Below are 14,510 nucleotides of genomic sequence, written 5' to 3' on the forward strand. Positions count from 1 at the left end.
CTCTTCAGTTTTAATAATTAGTATAGATAGAGTATAGATTAGTAATGTATCATTGAATTAATGTCTCAAAACGTTAATAATATGTTAGAACTTTATATTGTATAGTATTTTAAAACATAAGGTTAGTCATGAGGTAAAAAATGCATGTGCTATTTGTGTATTTTTAAAACCGTGGAGATTCGGTTAAGCGTGAAGAGGAATTTATTTGTAATGTTCCGTATCGAAATTTTACGATTTATTAATTTATTTGTTTGTTTAAACCATGTACAGGTTAGTCGGAGATGCTATCAAAGAAAAAAGAAAACGAATGTAATGACTTTCCCGTAGTAAAAAAATACAAAATTGGTGTTTAAAGCGATTTTAAATTTCTAGTGTTATTCTATACATATTTTGCCCCGATAAGCAGCCTACTTTTCAATTTTAAAATAAAATAAAAACTACATTTTCCAAATTTCGGAAAAATCGCTTCTTATGAGCTATGGCAAATATTTTTCTTTGTTACAAAACTAGATATGGGTCAGAGTTTACTTAAGTTTAAGAACAAACGTACATACACAAAAACCCTACATTCAACCAACTGATCGACATTCAAAATATGTCAGTTCTCCTATTAGCCAACTACCATATAAAGAGAAAATTTTGATACAATAAGAAAGTATCATAAAATGTTACTACAAATTAAAATTGAAGCAATTTGTTAGATTTTGCGGTTACTGCGAATTGATTTCCGAGCCTTATATGGTATTGATAATGAACTGGATGAAATATAGAGAATGTGGTCTACAAGTGGGTGATAGAAAGTATGGGTTTTCCTTATTAGACTTGCATTATATTCCGAGAATATTGTCATTATGATGAGGTTGATAATGAGAAAGCTGATTACTTGGTATCAGTTTTTCTAAAGAGTTTTTTGCTAAATGGTAACTTTTGTCGTTGCTTTGTTCGTACTTACATATGGAATTATTGGATATTTTCCCTTATATCTGGGAGAAAAAAAAGCAGTCAACGTTTATTCTCAGCAGGCGAAGACCAATTGCATGGATGTGTTAATAGAAGGAAAATGGGAAATCACTAATTTTTCTTTACGTCATTTTTTTTTACAGTAGCTATAATTATTGAGGTTTTGCCAAATTGATGAATCGGATCATAATTTATTTTGATCATTCATATCCGTAAAAAAAACACAAAGACTCGAGCATTCCACTCAAAGGTTCAAATACATCTAAGAACAAAACCAGTTTAGAAATTTCATCTTCAATCTAGATACTAAATAAATCTAGATTTCCAAGATTAAACGAACGCTTATTAAGCTTTCTCCATATTTTCCAGTATCTAGAAAGTTTCCCGCTTATCAATCGACGCAAAAACGCCTCACTATAAATGCTAATACTAGTAAATATGATCTTGATTTTCTAAGAAAGCGATTAAAGATTTCACCTTAATTCTAGTAAAATGGATCAGGAGGTCTGCTATCATTTTCCAAAGAACTGTTGTAATTGTAAAAGAGAGATGGCGCTCTTTGTCATAGTATGCTATCTCACTTTCACATTTGAAAAAATCATCATTATCCTAGCCTTTTCCGAACTATGTTGAGGTCGGCCTCCAGTCTAACCGGATTCAGCTTAGTACCAGTCTTCTACAAGGAGCAACTGCCTATCTGACCTCCTCAACCTAGTTACCTGGGCAACACGATACCCCTTGGTTAGACTCGTTGTCAGACTTTTCATGCTTCTGAGTACTTGTAACGGCTGTAAAAAATGTAGGAATAACAGCCCGGACCCACAATATATCGTGCCTTCGGAAGCACGGAGGTACTCGTTGTGACAAAGATAGTCACCCATCTATGGACCAACCGTATCATTTATAGAGACGGTGGTAGAGCACTAGGTATTAAAGCCTCTGAGTCATTGTAAAATACTCGTTATTATGATATTCTAATGAGATAATAATAGTATAGTTACAGTACTGTAAAAAAAAACTTTACGAAATGAAGACAGTTTGTTTGATGTAACCTTAATCTCATTCCTAACCTAGATATCATTTATTATATCAAGCGACGTTCGAATAAAAAATACGAAAGCAGGTTAATGTTATTAAAAAATCTAGTAATTATATTCAAATCTATTCCTCAAGAAGTGTTTATATTTTTTTGTTTTCTTTTTTTATTATTACCCTAATACCACAATGTTTAACTACCGGTTTCTAAAACGCAATTAATACGAAAATTACAGTTCATCGCCTGTCAAACCTTTTGTTAAAGCACTGACAATGGTTGTTAGCATTTTACAAACAATTTAACAGCACCTTTTACAAATTGGGGTAAGAACACAAAAAAAATGTAAATTCAAAACACCATCATCTCCTTAGCTTTGTCCCAATTATGCTTGGGTTCAGCTTTCAGTCTAACCGGATGCAGCTAAATATTATTTCCAGTATTTCACAAGGAGCGACTACCTATCTGATCTTCTCAACCCAGTTACCTGGGTAACACGATACCCCTAAGTAAGATTGGTTGTCAGACTTTCTGGCTCCTGACCCGTAGCAGCTGTCAGAGATAGAATGGCCAGGACAAACTATTTAATATGCCTTCCGAAACACAGAGGAACTCGTAATGCTGTAGGTCACCCATCTACTTCCCGACCTTGTCACGTGTAACTTAACCTACTATCGATCAACTTACACAGTTACAACTTAGCCACGAGTCAAAAACAATGTTCTCAATAATAATGTGGCTTAAACACGTTATTAACACGACGATGTCACTTGGGAAATCGGTCACACATAAAATATTAATTAAAAACTTTCTCATCAACGTCAATGTCTATAGGACGTGTTGATTTTGTTTACAATGTAAGTTAATTGTTATTTTATTCTTCGAACGGAGTAATCAAGCTTACGTGCAGTGTTAGTGAGTGTTAGCGTTGATGTTGTGACTGTAGGAATAACAATGTTTTACGTCTGTTTAAAAAGAAGAATGGCTATCAGGAATGGTCGGAAAAAGTTATTCGAATCTGTAAAATGTATTTTCACTGGGAAATCTTTTTACCAAGCAAGTCAAAAATTACCTACATTTAACATAATATGAATGCATCTTTTTTGTGCGCGTTTTACATCTATGAGATTACTTTGAGAACCTAAAGGTAATATTATATTATTATTTATTAAAATTTTATAGTAAAAGAAATATTATCACAGGAACCATCATTCATACCTAAAATGAAAAAAAATACGTTCAATCAAAATCTCATCATCCTATTTTTTTCCATTCACGCGATTCTCTCCAATGATACACAAAAACGAATTAACACCTTAGCAAAAAAATCTTACCCCAAAAAAAATCAACGCTACCTGCCGTACCCCAAAAACCCGATCACTTAAGATCGAAATCTCATCTCAAATTATATAACAAAAAGAAACTGAACATTTTGCAATCTTTTTGAATGTGACCCCGAGTTATGGGGTACGTGGGCGAGCCGGAACGACCGATGTCTAACGGTCTTGTGGCAACGATATGTGAATTCCAAATGTTATTTAGGATCCCGCTTGTATTTCTTTGAGGAGGCGAACAGAGGTGTAAAAAAGTATTTGCTAAATAGACATAATGTCATAGGAAGCCTAAGTAGACTATTTAAGAAAGAAGTGAACCTATTTTGAAACCTAAAGAAATATGCAATTTAAAAAAAACTAATGCAGTGGAAAATTTTAAACCTTAGGACTCATCCTTGCAACTCCTGGCTTAACGCAGCAGTCACTTTACATCATGGTTGATGTCGGTAGGTAAAAACCGACGGGTACCCAGAAGCTAGAAAGTCTGACAGCCAGTCTGACTAAGGGGTACCGTGTTACCCAGGTAATTGTGTTGAGGAGGTCAGATAGGCGGTGGCTTCTTGTGAAACTGTGATACTTAATTGCATCTTGTTAGACTAGAAGCCAATCCCAACATAGTTGGGAAAAAGCTAGGGATGATTATGATGGTGATGATGGAAAATCTCTCTCCAGAAGAGGAAATTCATCTTTCAACCCTCTCAGAAGCAGCTGCACCTTAGCAGTCATTGCAACTTAGTCTTAGTTAATAAGGGAATATAAAACCTCAATTAAAGTCAGGTAAAATTATAACCAACGAATACCAATGACATGACGCCAAAAAATTAAAAATTATTGCCTTCAAAGATGTGTAAAAACATTGGAACATCTGACACCCACGACCATATTTCTCGAATCGTGAAAAAATAAGTCGGTAACAACTGGGAACAATTGTCTTTCTTTAGTTTACAATCTTTTTAAAGTCTATTTAGGAACTTGGTTTCAAACGTGGGGATTTTATTAAATTTTATCACACCAATGGGAATAAACGCGGAGACAGTTCGTGTAAAAATTCTTTAATGTACACCCAAAATGTGTTAGTACTTGGCATTCTTGCAGCAGTCTGTTATTTAAGCTCTAAATTCGTTTATATTTTACGCGATTTCGATTTTATATCAAAAAATCATTCATAAACTAAAATACCACTTCTTTTAAGTGTCGCGACTCCGTATCGCCGGTTTTTCATTAGTCCAGTTTTATTTTAAAATCAAAATCAAAATCAATCAAAATCAAAAAGTTTTTATTTCAAATAGGCCGTATCTCAGGCACTTTTAAAACGTTATATTACTGACTCTAGTTGCACGGTTCCAAAGTGTCATTCTTATGGAGAAGAACCGGCAAGAAACTCCATAAAAGAACCGGCAAGAAACTCCATTATATATATTATATAGTATTATATATAGTGTCTAGAAAGATAGTGAGGTCTAGAAGAAAAAAAGGAAGCCCTTTACCCGTTGTTAAGTCTGAAACAGGCTACTTCACTACTAAATTAGTAAAATAGTTCATTCAAACTGAATATTCTACTAATGTAATAAACGCCAAGTTTGTAAGTATGGAAATATGTTTGCTACTCTTTCATACAAAAACCACTGAACAGATTAAGACGAAATTTCGTACACAGTTAGTTTATATTATAGACCAACACACAGCATAGTATTTTTATATCGATTTCATAATTTCATACGATCATTTGCCATTTGTAGCAGGCGAAGCCGCTGGCAGCAAATAGTGCCTACTATTTGCTGCCAGCGGCTCCGCTATTAATATTATTTGGTTAAACAAATAACTTATGTTATACCCAAGTTACGTATACGCTAGTCGTATCCAGTTTACTGAGATATGTCAGGTTTCTCTCAAGGGTCCACTCTGGCTAGATTGTCCTCATGTAATCTTCATGATAGATGCCTGGTCCCAGGTCCTTGAACTCTGCTGATGGATATTATTTCTAGGAAAAGGACTGCTTATTAAATGTGAAGAATTGTTTTTGAAGCTTTGATAAGTTGAGAGACGGTGTTTAATTTTTATATTACTCGTTGCAAGAATATAATGCTATATTAGTAATTGCGCCTCGCCGTCGATGTTTTAACTTTCACTACTTCAAGCAGAGTAAAAAATAGTGACATTAATATTTTATCAATTGTAAGTGCGAGTGCAAATAAGCTAAAGATAAAGAAATCGCTTTGGAATAAAAAAAAACCTCTTTTTTATGTTTTATTTAACTGTCTAGTATACTTCTTAACAGACGGACAGACAATGGTAATAGGAACCTGATACGATAAGATTTTTTCGGGCACGGAACCGAAAAAAATAAATGGCTTTTCGAATTCTATATTGTCAGTATTCACCCCAAACTATACAATAACACATCAGAATAACCAAGGTGCTACTTGGTGTTATCAAAACCAATTTCGAAACAGCTAACAGTTTATTTAGGAGCTCCTTTCAAAACACGTTCACCCCCATAGAAAGTAAGAACCTATTCAAATCTATTGTCACCGCCATATTGAATAGCAAAAACAAAATATCAATTTACAGTGAGAACGAAAACAAAGACAAAACGAGAGCCCACAAATGATTTACAACTTTAACTTCGCTCACGAAAGTTGCAAATCGTTTGCTAATTAAATTTAAAATCTTAGCAAACAATTTTAAACTTTGTCACTTTGGAATAAAAGCGGGATTTGTTGAATTGAAATTTTGTAATTCTATTACGTGACCGATAAGCCTAAAGGTTCCTTAGACAATCAAACGTGTTTGATAAGAAGGTAAATTTTAGTTTGCCTTAGTATCCTTTGATGTTTGACTCAGCAGGTTTCATAGGTTTGTCGAACATTCACCAATTTGAAGACCAATTTATGCAATTTTCTGTAGATTTTACTGAGTGTTTTGAAGATCCTCCAAGCTGGCTTGCAACGGTTCCAACAAACAAATAACCTTAAAGAAAAACATTTTCAGACACCAAAATTTTCTGACCTCTTTGTCAAAATGATATTTACACCAAGACAAAATGCCATTTTGAGAGCGGTATCGTGAAAATCGCATCAACATTGATTGCACGGATAGGTCACCGCGTAAAACCTATTGTGAGCGACGTGTTGTGAGTTCGATTCTTGCGTAAGACAAACATTTTTGTGATCCAAGAAAGATTCTTCTGAGTCTTGCTGTCTTGTGCTTCGTTTCGTAACTTGAATTTTCGGAAAACCCTCGTTATAAAAGAAAGGAATTTAATCCTTTGTATGGAAATCATCTCTATAAAATATCAAGCTTAGTAGAGTCGTTATATTAATAAATTTGGATGCCGTTCTTGTATCAGCAGGTTTCGTTTAGTGAGACGGACAAACCTTCATGGTTGCCAACCTCTTTGGGGAAGGAAGTGGTTAGTGCCAGGCTCTAAGTGACAGAACCTGAACCGCCGTGCATAAGTGGGGTGTATAAGCGGCCTAAGTTTTAATACGACATAAACGAATTGATAAGAAAAGTTATGAACAAGTTAAATTGTTACGGTCTAAATAACACAATAGCTTAACCATCATAAAACATAGCCTCGATTACCTGTTGAAATGATTTACGATAAAACAGCATTATTTATCGCAAAATCACACTATTTGCATTGTTTTTACTTCCTATTATCGATTAAAACAATAACAATCGATTATTAAGTAATAAACCCTGATAGTTTGATTAAAAAGAGGCAACGCTATATTTAGAATAGCTCTATCTCTTTTCATTTTTAAATGAAAAATGTGGCTATGCCCTGATATTTTCATTAAAAAAGAGAAGGCGGTATTTTAAGTACAGAAAAGTGATTTCTTTTCATAAAAAAACATAATTTGTACTAAAATAAACCAGTCTAAAAACGACTAAATCCTGACAGATTAAAAAAGAGACAGCGCTATATTTTGCATAGCTGTATCTCTTTCCACCATTAAATCATACTTTGTGCTAAAAAATGTAGAGTCTTAAAAACTATTAAAAACTGTTAATGTTTGAGATGACACTTCACCTATACACTATAATATCAAGCTATCTTTGTCTTTCCAATGGACAAACCGATGCGCGAGAATAAAACAGAACATCACAAAAACGTTCTTGGATATTAGCTCTATTGTATTAATGAGCAATAACTATCTAATTACCTGTTTATTTCTTATTAACTGGTTAGTTAGCTGTTGTTTCGATTTAATTGAAAACAATACGGTAGTAATATGATCTAGGTATAATTTTACAGTTTTCTCGGCAAAGTTAGCAATTAAGTTTCAAGTTCTGATTTCTGGTTAAGATGAGAATCAAAACATAACAATCTCGTATTTATTATAAACAATACTTCACAGAAATTATGAATCAATGATTACGTAGAATAAGTTACCTATATTAAGAGTGTTTATACCAATATTAAGCAAAATATGCTTTGTTTGTAAAAATCTACTAAACCACAAAACCGAGTTTGATAAATATGTAAAAAAAACAAAAGCCGAATAAAGAATAGGTGAAATAGCTAGATATTAATACTCCATACTGAAGAATTACACGAAATAATCTTATTTTAGTATCTGTGATAGCAGCGGCATCAGAATTACATTATCTGTGTTTTTTTTATATCACTGTTCATAAGATACAGATTGGTGATAGACAGGCAGACACAAGACAGATAGACGAACAGCGATGCCTCAGAAATAGGCTCCGAAACTCTAACCCACCAACGAATAATTCTCAATTTTTAAACTATCTACTTTCCTTTCAGCATTTTCTTTAAAAGTCGCAAGTTAACGCTCACACGAACGATCCATTAAACAAAGTTTAAACAGAATATATCTGATACTAGTAACTGATCTTGATGGGTTAAAAGCAACCTGTGAAGGTTCTTACAACAGCAGGGGGCCTACTACTTGTTTGTCAGTTATCACTTTGAAACTGTGTAAGTTTTCACTTGTCTTTTTTGTTACAGCACGTGAGTTTTGTTTAATGAGATAGGGATATTTCTAACGTAATTATTACTTATGATAGCTAAGTTCGCAGTTAAATGCAAAGAAGAAAAAAAGCGGAATTTTATAAAAAAAATATATTAGTGAAATAGAAGAAGCTATTTTTTTCTTAAATACACATGTCAAAGTATAGGCAAAAATCTAATAAATAAAGAAAAGTTATGGGTATTCATAAGAATTAATTTACAATTTACTATCGATTCCTTATTCTAGATATAAATAAGAAATATTCTATAGTCACTAATTCATTTAAATAAAAAAAACTATGGCATGTGAAGTTGTTTACTAAGTCACAAGACTAAAAGCCAATAAACATTATCTTTCAAAGTATCAAAACTTATTCGAGTCACCAATCGAATTCACGTTCGACTGGAATAAGCAGATAACTCGCAAAGTGATAATCATTCGAGTGTGAACCGACAACCCTTAGTAGGGCTCCTCTATTAAAACCGGGATCGGGTTTTTGTACTCGGAGATAATTGACCAACAGGTGTACCCAAGAATTGTTTATTTTCTTTCTAAGTTGACTGGTTTTGGTGCACCCTGATTTTTTTACCTTTATTGGGAGATATACTTTTTTTAAGGTTCGCTTGGGGCTGGGATACAGTAGTTTTGAATTGATGAAAGTGTCTTAATTATGAGATCGTTTTGTTAAGTGTTGATATAAAAAACAAATCTGACGATGTATTCGGTTGAAATATTTACAAATGACTTGCAATATAAACGTAGTTTGAAGGTATGATTAGGTGACCTTTTATTTTTATTACTAACCTATCAACACTTGATATTACGTGTCAGTTAAAGGTGCATGTAAAATTGTCTTTAAAAGTAGCACTAGAGTGCTTATTATTGTACATTACTCCCTTTAGATCAATATTATGTCGTTTAAAAATAATAATATGTCATCACTTTAAGGTACGAATACCACATTACACCTTTATACTTTAAAGGCACACCAGAGACGCATTTTCGAGTGAGAATACCTAGTAGGCCTCCTAACACCTCAAAATTATTTTGAAACAATAAATTCAAATCACTTATTTCTATTTTAACCTTACAATTGATAGCACGAAAACCCATTCATTATGGAACAATATAGGCGGGGTCATTCTTACCCCGTCAGTTTACAAAAACCTTCGACCGTAAATTAGAGGGTTAAGCTGTATTTTAGGGTTACGTAGATTTACGTGATCTTGATTGGCGTTAGATTGTTAAGATAGAACCTTTTTTAATTGAAAACTGTGTCTTGCTGTGTTGCTGATTTTTTTATTTAACCTATTTTTTGTAGAGCGGCTATTCGTTTGAATTAACTTACGTTGAGCGAGAATTTTAATTTTATATATCATATTTTTAAAGCAAAGCATATTAAATTGTATTTCTTTTTGCAAAAACCTGTTCTCTAAAAATCCCTAAAGCTAGATCGCAAATTCATATCAGTAATAATCAGTAGAGATTATAAACTAAAACATGTACGCAAGTAAAATGATTTACCTATTATTTGTCAAAGTAACAGCAATGACCATCAAAACTACAATTAATTATGATACCATATTGATAATTTTAACAAAATAACTACAAAAAAAAACTGTCAACTCATTGCTTGCGAAATAAAAAATATCGTCACCAACCTCGCCGTTCTCCCCACACAAAATAATGACGTCACACCATATCAATTCCTAGAATTAGGTGTTTGGGGCTAAAATAAACACCCATTACCTGCCCTTAATGTTTATTTAGCTGATACATCGGTGGTAAAAAATAATTTTGTAATTACGATTCATTTGACAAAGACATAATGTTATATCATCATAGCACGTTATAATTATGTGTATTTCATTTTTAGTATACAACTGAGTATTATAAACTATAGTGATGTTGGGTATATATCGTGTTTTGTATGGAATTATGGATTACTAGCTTTTGCCAGCGGATTCCGACAAGAATGTCGGTTATAGCTACAAAACATAGCCTTTAATGATTCAGGGAGTCAGCTACCTCTATACCAAATTTTATCAAAATTAGTCCAGCTGTTTCGGTGTAAAAAGTAGCACTATTATTTTCTGTAGACAAATATAACTTTTGAAAACGATGTAGGTACATGACGTGTAGAAATTGAGAAAATTAACAAACTCATCCAAGTTCTGTAGTAGACACGTATCTAGAGTAATGATTGAAGATCTTTCGTTTTGATTGATCTTCATACAATAAAACAATAATATAGGTATTACTTGTACTAGCCAACATTGCAAAACAATTCTAAATATACCTAAATATATTTAGTTCATAAACCTCAACGATTTACAATCAAACATTTTGATGTTCTAATTTAAAATTACAAATGATTTAATTTGTTAATTGCGAATGTACTACATTCCTTTTGGTCCGCAATTTGATTCTGTCAAAGCCCATCGCAAAAGGTAGAGACAAGTTTCTATTTGATTTAGCTGTAGCACCAGACAACTGACAAACATACTTATATATTTCTACAATACAAACACAAAAGAAAAGCGAAACTTGATAGTTTTACGGAACATGTGCACAATTATTGATAACAAAATGACAATTAATTAACTTTACATATGAAAATATTGTAAGACAAATCAGTTTGAACCCAACATACAAATTTAGAAATGACATATGTATATAAACAAATACTGTTACAAGCTCTACAAATTCGTATTTTGTGATACAACTAAGACAGAAAATATTTCTAAAATAAGTTGATTGATAAGATGATTAAATAAGAATATAATGATAGTACATTATTATGCCTAGAAATTCTTTTAAATCCCACGTTGAGTTTCTAGTGCCACCGGTTTCAGTTGAAGCCTAGCATTTTCCATTTATATATAACTCGTTTGCTAGGTAATACTGTGTCCCTTGATGAGACTGGTTGTCAGAGTAATGCCATAAGGACTGACAAAGATTACGTGTCAAAGTCGGGACCAAAGGCTTATCGTTTTGAGGCACGAAGGCTTTCGTTCTCGTTCAATATCAGTTAGTCAATGAAAGTACACAAAAATACGGTAACCATTTAGGTTTGTAACTAAAAATAACACGAAAAAAGAGTTTTGTTCTGAGGTAAACCAAGTCGTAACGTAACATGTTACGATGCCACTAACCTGAGTTTTTCTTGAATTGAACAATAACAATATTAAATAGTACAATTTGGATTTATAGATGATCTCTTTACGATGTTATTTTGTTTTCCTTTGTTCTGTGTACCTAACCCCAAGCTTGTCGAGTGAGACTCGTAATTGACAAGTTTCTAAAATGACTAGGGGTTTTTCACTAGATTATCTGTAAGGATATATATCCCAAGAAAAACATTTTCATGTAAAGTGTTGCCCAGACGAGCCCATAAGACTCGCAATGTCAAAAAGTTATCAGATCTCATGTAGAGCCAAGCTTCTAACACTACACGCCCTAACTCTAAAAGGCTTATCTTCACAAACTCTACACCTTAGTCAAAATATGTGGCTTGGCCATTTCTACATTCACATAGGCGTATGGCGAAAAATTAATTCACTGTTCATTACTTTTGTGTTATACAATAGTTCTTGTAGTAACGAACGGATCAGACAACAGAACCTGATAATAGTGTCTAATAACGATGTGAATCTAAAATCTCCTTATATCAAAACTAAAGCGAAACCCAATAGCAAAAGCGAGAGAAAATGAAATTCCTTCAACACATTGGCTAACGTAATAACTTGGATGTTCTGATTAGTCCAATGAGTTCAAAGCTGAATAAATTTATGTTGGAAATGTAACGAACATGTTGGTTATATTTAACATAAATGTTGAGGAAAAGTTTAATACGTTTTGTATTCCTAATAATTTAAAAAACCGATATGAGGTGATCCCTATTTTTTTGGGTGTAGCTTTGTATGGTTTGGTATCAACTAGTTTATTATTAATATTAAATAGTATTACGCGTAGATAAATACTTATGAGAACTTTTAACCACCTCACTTCTAAAAAATAGTTATGTTAATTATTAATTAATTAAGAGTATATAGATCTGTATGACATACCACTGAATAGATAGTTAATTAGTTAAATTATGGATTAAGACTAGATACAGGTATCTTGTATGACATACCATGGTCCGTGCCTAGTCTCCTTCATATTTATTATAACAAATACCTACCTAAAAATGTTGCTGTACCCTACTTTATAACGAATAGTTCATGTACAATCTGCTATCAGAGTTAAGCTGCCTGTAGGACTTTGACGTGACTTACACATCCTTGAAAGGAATCCCATGTGCGCTGGTTTCCTCAAGACGTTTTCCTTCACCGATTTTATCAAGTGATATTTAGTTTAAATACGAACATATATTTGAGAATACTGATGTATGTTGTGATTGAAACCTGCGTCTTTTGACTTCTCAATCAACGCTTATACCACTATGGCAAGGTTATCCACCTTGTTGAAAAATTCCCTAGTAGAAACAAACTATTAAAGAGATTAGATTAACATAACCATGCTAAGATAACTCATTCCATGGATGATAATATACCCTATATCCGTAACAAATGTAATGAAAATTTGTGCAGGCGTTTCGACTTGAAGACGTGACAAACACACGAAGACGTGTTTATAATATTCAATAGTCTGGATCTAGACGGTAGAGCATCAATGAAGCTTTCTATCATAGGTACCTGGATTACTATGGAAAACTGCTAATATATCGGAGAACCAAAAGCTCAGACCTGAATAATCACAACTCCCTATAGAGGAACTAAAAATATCCAGGCATCCGAAAAAGGAAGACCAAAATAAGTTAAGGTCTGAAATTACGAATCACTGGTTTTGGGAATTCGCTGAATATACCACTATAGGTCAAAATGTGTGATTCCTGTACCTACTATTATATTCAGAATTTAAAATAACAATACTTATAATTTGATATTCAGCTTTTGATGTTCAAAAGCCGTCCGTAATATAAACAAAAAACAAAAAGGAAAAACACGTCCCTCTTTTATTCAAGACGACATATTTTCCTGTGAGAATTCTGTTACGAAAATACGAAGCGAAAATGCTACTTAACATAACCTAGACCAAACGTATTTTCCATATTTTCATATAATTTAAAATTCAACGAAGATGAAAATGCTTTTCGACATTGTAACCTTATGTTAGCACGACCAACCCACACTTGGGACAAAAAAATACCTAAATAACCAAATATAATATTTTAAATATTCATAGGTTTGTAGGTTAAATATTAAAGGTCACAAAACAACATGCCTTTTTGTATAAAGATGCAAAATGCTGGTACATCAACACGCTTCAGAAAACAACAAAGCATTCATAAAATTCACGGAATTAACGCTCAAAAACGCGAATTAACGCTAACCATAAACACTAACCTTCAGCTTCGTAATCACGAAACAAAACGTTCATTACTTAATCCTGTATTACACATAAAAATCCAACATCAGAAAAGCACAACACTAAAATATCCACGAAATAATCACCACAGTATTATGATAATCTGCTAAGCACTGGCACTCACGGAAAAATCACGATTGTTTTTTTTTTCTATTTTGAAAATGTTCGATTTCAAAATGCCGCGTAACGACGCGTGGTAGGGGGGATCAGAACGCACTGGCACTCGCGACGGTTAGCTAGCGACTGAGGGTGTATGAAAAGCTGCGCTCGCCCGGCCAGGCTGGGCACCAAAGAGTAGACTTCATTTAACAGGGGACTGAAAGTTTTATGCCTACTCATCGGTGTGAAAATATAAACCTCGCGGTTGGGTATTCCTTTGTTTCTTTGCACGCAACGTTGTGTCATTTAGTGTAGCATTGTAGAGTATTGATATTACAATATATAGCGTGTAGATTATAGTTAAAAAAACGTTTATAGATTTCTTTAAAACGAATTTTAACAAAAGTTAACATAGTTAACACTGAATTAAACTTTTGAAGTGAAATCTAACGTAATATAAGCTTTTAAGTTTGTCAAAATTAATCTTGTTCAAATACAATAATTAAATAGTTTATAGCCCAGATACCTTAACACTTTCATAGCAAAGGGATAACACACTATAGAAAACAACGTTCAAGTTTCGCTGTTAAAAAAATATTGTTAACGATATTTGGTCGTCCTCACTGAGGCACCTCTACCACCGTACAACTGTCACAACTATAATCA

The 14,510-nt window shown here is 33.1% G+C and overlaps 1 protein-coding gene across 1 annotated transcript in view; it reads right to left on the bottom strand.

Moving 5' to 3' along the window:
* The window catches only part of LOC113505074 (irregular chiasm C-roughest protein-like), a 113,224-nt gene extending 99,172 nt beyond the window's left edge, over positions 1-14,052 (bottom strand). The window contains exon 1 of the mRNA XM_026887582.1: positions 13,724-14,052. The gene's annotated coding sequence lies outside the window, so the exon portion shown is untranslated. The remainder of the gene's footprint in view (positions 1-13,723) is intronic.
* Between the last annotated feature and the right edge of the window lie 458 nt (positions 14,053-14,510).

This window comes from Trichoplusia ni, chromosome 24 (assembly GCF_003590095.1).
Source record: "Trichoplusia ni isolate ovarian cell line Hi5 chromosome 24, tn1, whole genome shotgun sequence".
Lineage (NCBI taxonomy): Eukaryota > Metazoa > Arthropoda > Insecta > Lepidoptera > Noctuidae > Trichoplusia > Trichoplusia ni.